Raw genomic sequence first — 8,111 nt, forward strand, 5'->3', positions numbered from 1 at the left:
GTCGGAGCGTTGGAAGTCGCCACGTGGTGATGGCGGCGGCCGCGCGCGTGCTCGTGTGCGTGCGTGGTCGAGTCTTCGTCGCCGTAAGCGGTCGTGTCGCGTCGGGAATTATCGTAGTGCGTCTCATGTCTGTGTGGACTACCTCCGGAGGCTAACCAATTAACCAATTAACAAGTTTAAAATAAAATAAAAATATCTCTAATTAAAGAAAAAAAACCGGAACCGCTTCACCTTGGACCTCGGAGCTTTAATAACCAAAACCTCTCACAGAAAGCAAAGAAACCAAATCTTCGCCTCTGCTATAGCTGCTGCGCGTGTCTGAGTTTCAATGGGACCTCCTCTTCCTCCTACTCCCCCCCCCCCCTTAATTCGTTTTGTAAAATCTTCGTCGACCGATAAAGAAACCTCGATAAAATAATATAATAATAGGGAACTCGGGTCATTGAAGTCTCATCTGTGGTCCGCTGCTTTCGTGGACACACCTCAAGCGCGCTCATCACTTGTATCGTGATGACGACCAGCTCTGCTACGTAGACTTACATGCGTACAACAATAGCGGTGTTCGCTATCGAATAGGATGACGCAAGGTCAAATACCGAGAGCTTTATGATTTAGAGATTTGGTCAAATCGGCGAGCTGTGTGGTCGGATGTTGATGGTTGTCTCGTCACGTTTCGCCGTGGAATCTTCCTCCTCACCCTCTCCCGCCTCGCTTCCTCCCCCCTTCTCTCCCCTCGCCAAAAATACCCCCCAACAAACCACAAAGTTACGGGGGGTGGGGGGGGGGTAAAGGTTTGAGTCCGGTAACCGGTCTTATTATTCTTCGTGTCGCCGTGATTCTCGCTAAATCAGAAAAACGTCACCAGTGAGTAGTCCATGACCTGAGACCAAGATGCTTGCTTGTCTCCTGCCCGTACCGCACAAGGTGCCCATCTCCTCCCATCTCCTCCTGGCGTGGCCAATAACGGTGCATTTTGTGTGGCAGCCGCGTTCGCGACGAGCGGAGTCGTCATCGGATCATTCACCCAATTCCGCTTGGCCATAGACAAGCAACGGATACCACTCAAGAGTGTTAGGACGCTCCACTTAGTGCCCTGGCCCAAGGGACTATTGCTGCGCTACGAGAGAGGCCCCCCTCTCGCCCTCTGCAGAATGCATCAAGGCACTGCACAGAGACGCAGAGCGTTCCCGACGGTGGAGGAGAGATTCGTGCCGTGTCCTGCGAGACGGCGGCAGCAGCAGCAGCAGGAGTTGGCGCCGTGTGGTCGAAATTCCGTCGAAAGTCCCAACAAATATTTGTTTTAAGAGCAACTGAAACTTACGAATGATCGGCTGATGTTACTACAGATGCCTTCTGGCAGTGGTGCAAAGGCACAGCCGACGACAACCACGACAAGTGGAACACGCTCATCAGTGGCATCGCCTTAGAAGGGCGACATTAAAAGAGGCGACATTCGTGGCAATGACCTTCCTTCGTCATCCCAAACGTGATAGGCACGTCAAGATCATGGCCATGATCTTGAGTGAGCATCAATAGTATTACTGTCAGCATTCATACACTGCTGCACGAGGCCTCCCGAAGCCGCCGCCGCCGCCTCTCTCGCGATTTCTGCGATGTCAGAATCAAAATCAGAATCTGTATTCATCCTAGAGGAATCCGATAAGCTGTAAAGCTTTTTTCACAGATGTCCACTAGGGGGCGGGTAAGAACGTTACAACAACAAACGATTTAAAAACACGATACTTGTGCAAAGTACAAGAAAGGTAAACAAATCACCCGAAAACAGAGGAACTAAACTATCCCCATCCCACCAGGCAAAGCCCACTGAGGTATTCATTCATTGTTCAGAAGCGACCTGGCCACAAATGAACAAGGTGGCTCGTCATGTCACGAGCCCGCCCTGCACACGAGGAGCTCATCCTGTGGCTCCGCGTGGAGCACCTTGACAGACGGTCATGGAGTTCTGCTGCTCCTGCTGCTGCTGCAACTCCTGCTGTGTTGGCAGTGGTGCACGAACGCAAACAACAACAAACTCAACGCACGCTCGTCACCATCAACACTGTGTGTGGCCTGAAAAGACACGGGTACAATTGGCGACGTTTCGGGGCAATGCCTCTTCCTCAGAGCACCGACAGAGGCGTTACCTACGTCACCACGCAATATAAGAGAGAACCGCAGAGCTTGCGGGCGAATTTAGCGGCGGCTTCTCACCACCGCGTGGCTGCAGCTGCCTTCCCGCTCCTCGTCCCCTCTCTTTCTCTCGTTCTCTGAGTCGTCCTCTCTATTTTGAGTCGTCCCCTCTCTCTGAGTCTCTCTCTCTACGAGACCAAATGAACCCCGTGCAGGGGCGGTGCTGAGTTACAAAGTTGAATTTATTGCAATCATTATTGCGCAATGAAGGGGCATTGCCCGAAACGTCGCCTATTATATTGTTTTCCTACTCAATGCCCCACAGTGTTATTTACGAATGGTGTTGAGTTGTTTTATAGGCAAGTTTAATTCACTTTATCGATTATTTTGGACTGAAGGCACATGCTTAATGACTGGCTGTCACACGGAAACCAAGATACGTTCTAAAGGTGATGCGAACGAGGCGTCTGACTTGAGGATCATCTTGAAGCGAGCCTCTCTGTTGCTGTATAACTGATCTTAACATGACGTGAATTATCGTATTTAAGAGAAAAGAGCAATTCCGTACTGTGAGTGTGCGTACGTTTAATTTAATAAGCAATTCGTCTGTAAATATTCACACCGGCTCGTCTCATCAAAGTCAAAACCCACCCCCCCCCAAAAAAATAATGAAAAATATCAATAAAAAAAATCGATTGTCTCATTTCGCGATCGCGTTGCGTCGTCAGCGGCGTCTGACCCGTGAGGAAGCGCGCGCGACATCACGCGCCCACTGCCACAATTATCTTAGATCACCGACATTGGAAGGAAGAAAAAGAAAACGCTTCAAAGGCCCTTCAAACTGTGCGTGTGGTTTCATTTTTTTGTCAACGGTCAAATCTGCATAATGTTGGTGGTGGCGGGAGGTGGCGGGGGGTTGGGTGGCGGGGGACCACGTGGACCCGGGTGGTCGTAGCAACACGATGAGAGCTGCCGGCGTCTTACATTCCAATCGTCACAAACACTCGCCACGACCCGTTCATCCACTGCTGGATGGATAAGATCCCGGGTTGCGAGTTTTGAAGTTGGGGGGAGCAAAGAAGGCATGGGGGTGCACGTCGAATAAGCCAATTGGGGGGGGGGGGGGCACAGCGCACGGTGCCACAGTAGCGAATTTATATCGGGTGGTACTAAGGGGGGTCCATGCCCCCCCTAATAAACAACAATAGTCACCTGGACCCCCCCCCTTCCCTCCACCAACCCGCTCGGGTTGGTAGAGAGACGCTCCAAGCTGCATCGCGGCCAAGGCGCTTGACGACACCGCCATGACCACCGCACCTCGCCATCGCGTCCTTCCCCCTGCCAGGTCTCTCGCTGGTCGCGCAGTCGCGACGCTTCGTGCCCCAGCACGATTCCGCTCAAAGTCTCGACTGCCGTGTTTACTTGGGGCCTAGAGTCAGACGCCTCACCCCTCCCCCCCCACCCCCCGAAAGAAACGAACAACTCTCATCGTGTAGCTCCACACGAGTTTGACTCGAGGCTTTCCTGCTGAGCGAGGAAGACGAATGTTTGAATCGGAATCAGAAAATGTATTTAGACTGGAGGAGGAATCCGATGAGCTGTAAAGCTCTTTTCCCAGACGTCCAGTAAATTGGACTTCTCCCCAACGAGTGCTCCAGTCACGTGGCTGCCGCGTTGTCTTAAAGTGCACGGGGAATCGTAAGGCTACGGCTTTAGTGACATCAACAACTCTTGTTGTTGTTGTTAAATCGGTTTCTAATTCTATGAGGAAGCCGCTAAGGGTATCGAAGTGACGGCGCTTCGCTGCCCCGTCGACCCGGTTCAACGGGACGTCGGTGCGGTGACGTCACTGGAGTGCAATAGGGTTGCGGATTTAAACAGTCTCGTTCAATATCCCATGGACCTGTTATGTTTGCCACTATCAAAATTTATTTTTAAAAAGAATAGGCTTTATACTTTGGGGCAATAAACCAGGAAGTGTGAAGATGTCCCAAACACCAAATCGATACATTTGGCAAGGCATCAAGTCTGCGTTCACCACACACGCGACTTGTGGCAAAAGTGTTTCAGTTTCCGACCTTTAGTTGGACAGCCCAGGGACTCGAGCGTGGTCGGCATGGACCCTCGTGAAGGGAATTAAATGCCCCCCGCCCCCTCCAACCCCTCACGCCCCCACCAGGCTCCCTCCTCTCCTATACCCCTGTCCCCCCCCCGCGGACGCCTAGGTCCCCCCACTTTGGCACGTGGGCTCCCAGTGCAGTTGCACCGCCTGCGCACTCGATCGTAGAGCTGCCACTCCACTTCGCGGCGACAAGATACGAGCCGATGTTGCCGGTTTAGGATCGCGTCGGGAATGATTTAACGAACCAGACCGCTGTGTTCTCTCTAGCCCAGCCAGCTGGGTTACCCTGCCCCTAACAGTAATGCGACTTGAATCATGATCGTTGAGTTCAATTGCCCAGGGTGAGTGCTGCGTAATACGCCAAGCAACAGCATCAGCCACACGCGCGTCTTCATCGTCAACTTTGCGGGGGTTGCGCTCGTGTGCTGCTGATGATGTGCAACTCTCCCGCTTGGTGTCGGGTTCAGCCGCAGAGGCTTGTCCAGCGCGATGTCCGACGTTTCGCTCCACGTTGGCAGGAGCTTCTTCGGTTGCTGGTTGAAGAGCGAACGCCAGGCGATGAACACCGTGGAGGTGTGTGGGGGTGAGGGGTGTTCGTGTTCGGGACGGACGTGTTCGTGTTAGGATCGGGGTTAGGGACTGGTTACTGGCAGATTCTTCGGGTTCGTACGTGCACGAAGGAGCTGCCCGTACCTGGAGCGAAACGTCGGACATCGTGGCGAACAACCCGAATCCAAGTCGGAAAGCTCGGACGACAACAGCAACCACCCGCGGAGTTCGGAAGCGCTGCGTTAAAACTGGAGTGAGACTTTGTTGTTGTTATTTATTTTCTAAATGACGATTGTTGTTGTCAACAACGACGATGGGCGTCTTGCGGGGTGTCTCGAGCCCCGTGCAAGGTGCGGCTACTCGCGGGCACCCAAGTCCACTCCACGTCAACGTCCGCAGGGCCCCCTAGGCGTGGCGTCACTGTCTGTGTTGAAAGCCGAATAAATGAACCATCAGCCGTGCGCGTGAGTCTGTTTCCACGATCACCACCACAACCAAAGATAAAGATGCCTCCTATAGCCTTAACAGCAAGTGCTGTTATCGAGCACGTATGAAGGCCAGAACGGCACACGAGGGGGTGGGTGGCCAGCACCACGCCAAGCTGCCTTTGTCTCTCTAGTGGCGACGTTTTCACGCACCGCACCAGGTGCCCATTTAAGGCTGAGTCGACCTAGGGGTGGCCCAGAACGAAAACAAACTCCACCTTCATCACGACCACCGCAACCTCCACCTTCATCACGACCACCACCACAACCAACACAAATACCCGCCATTCGCCACCAAGTGACAGTGACATCACCACGGCGCCTGTGCCAGGCTAGGTGCACTTTGAGGCCACGTGAAGTGTCGAAGGCTCGCTGACAGGTCCCGGGACAGACCCGGGTGCCATGAGCTGGCTGACTGAGATGACTGGGAACCAGCTGTACCCACCACTGTGCCAACTTGCTGAATGTTATCCGCCCGGCGCTCCGCTCGTTGTTGTGAGCGTCGCTCCTCTGCCCTCAGTTGTTGTTGGAGGGCGACTGCCTCCGACTGCCCAGTAGCATCCTTCACAAGCCTCCTCCACCTTCACCGCCAATACCACCACCACATCCACCATCATCACCACCCTCCGCTCCCATGCACCACTCCATCCAATCCCCCCCCTCCCAAACCCCCGACCCCCACCACCTCCACCTCTCCACCCCGGGCCCCCGGTCCCTAATCTTCTGCGCGCAGGTGCGCTCTGGGTAATGGAACGGGGCGCTTGGTCCGGGCCGTGATAATCGGGCCTCGGCAGAAGCTTCGAACCGGGGTGGGGGGGGAGCTGTGGGGGCGGGGTGCCGAGGGGGGAGCTGGAGGGCCTTTCTGAGGCTGCAAGATAAAGTCACGGGGACTTAGCGCAGCCGAACGAGACGGCCCAACCCGCGTGTTTATTTGCGATGCGGAGTGCCTGTGTGTCTGTGTGTGTGTCTGTGTGTGTGTCTGTGTGTGCATGCCTGTGTGTGTGTCGGTGTGTGAGTGTCTGTGTCTGTATCTGTGTGTGTGTCTGTGTGTGTGTGTGTCGGTGTGTGTGTCTGTCTGTGTGTCGGTGTGTGTCTGTGTGTGTGTGTCTGTATCTGTGTGTGTGCCGGTGTGTGTGTATTTCTGGGGAGCGGTGGTGCAGCGGTTAGCGCGCTGCTGCGCTACGAATCTGGAGACCAGAGTTCGATTCCCGCTCACGGCCAACACCAGTGACGAATATCTGAACCGGTTTTGGGCCTCACCTAGGTCGACTCAGCCTCAAATGAGTACCTGGTGCGATGTGTAAAGATCACCACTGTGGAGACAAAGCCGGTCGGACGTGCGCCGTGGCAGCCTTCATAGGTGCTGCTCGCTAACAGCACTTGGCAAAACAATATATGAAACCTATACGGGGGACCTTTATATTTGTCTTGTGTGTTTCTGTGTGTGTGTGTCTTCGTGCGTGTGTGTGTCTGTCTAAGGATACAAAGGCGACATGGTACTGGCCACACCACCTGTCCCCCCTGTCCCGTACCGGCCTTAATAGGTGCTCGCTAAAAGCATTTGCCCCAACAGTCACTTAATACAACACGGGGGATTTTCCTCCTTGTATATGTGGGGAGCGGTGGTGCAGCGTTTAGCGCGCTGCGAATCGAACCCGGCCACCAGAGTTTGATCAGCGAATACGGCTAACATCGGTGGCGAATTTCTGAATCGGTCCCGGTCTTCGTCCTAAAGGGAGCAATCGAGCGTGCGGTGTGTTAAAACATCATCGCTGGGAAGACAAAGACGGCCAGGCGTGGTGCTGGCCACCCACCCCCTCGTGTGCCGTGCCGCCTGACATAGGCGCTCGCGAACAGCACTTGTCAGAACAGTCTATTAAGGCTATACGGGTGATCATTATCTTTGTGAATGCGTGTGCGCGCGATGTGTGTGTGTGTATTGTCGCGTTTGGGTGAGCCTGTGCGTGTAGTGTGTGTACCTGTGTGTGTATGCGTGTGGGTCTACGAGTATGTGCGTGAGTGCGTGTGTGTGTGTATCTGGTTCTGGGCCTCCCCTAGGTCGACTCAGCCTAAGGTGAGCATCCAGCGTACGGTGTATTTAGACATCAGCACTGGGAGAGACAAAGGCGGCCGGGCGTGGTGCTGGCCACCCAATCCTTCGTGCGCCGTGCCGGCCTTCATAGGTGCTACTCGCTAACAACACTTGCCCCAACAGTCTGGCGAAGGCTATACGGGGAATCTTTGTTTCTGTGTGTGTGAGATTGAGAATGTGTGTGTGAGTGACTGTGTGTGTGAGAGTGTGTGAGATTGAGAATGTGTGTGTGTGAGAGTGTGTGAGTGTGTGTGTGAGAGTGTGTGAGTGTGTGTGTGAGAGTGTGTGAGAGTGTGTGAGTGTGTGTGTGTGAGAGTGTGTGAGTGTGTGTGTGAGAGTGTGTGAGAGTGTGTGTGAGTGTGTGTGAGTGTGTGTGACTGTGAGAGTGTGTGAGAGTGTGTGTGTGAGAGTGTGTGAGTGTGTGTGAGAGTTTGTGTGTGTGAGAGTGTGTGTGAGTGTGTGTGAGAGTGTGTGTGAGAGTGTGTGAGTGTGTGTGTGAGAGTTTGTGTGTGTGAGAGTGTGTGTGTGTGTGAGAGTGTGTGTGAGAGTGTGTGTGAGAGTGCGTGTGTGAGAGAGTGTGTTTGAGAGTGTGTGTGCGTGAGTGTGCGTGTGTGTGTGTAAGTGTGTGAGAGTGTGTGTGAGTGAGAATGTGTGAGAGTGTTTGTGTGAGTGTGTGTGTGAGAGTGTGTTTGAGAGTGTGTGTGTGTGAGAGTGTGTGAGAGTGTGTGTGTGA

The sequence above is a fragment of the Lethenteron reissneri genome, chromosome 9, assembly GCF_015708825.2.
Source record: "Lethenteron reissneri isolate LAM-NWPU_2019-01 chromosome 9, ASM1570882v1, whole genome shotgun sequence".
NCBI lineage: Eukaryota > Metazoa > Chordata > Hyperoartia > Petromyzontiformes > Petromyzontidae > Lethenteron > Lethenteron reissneri.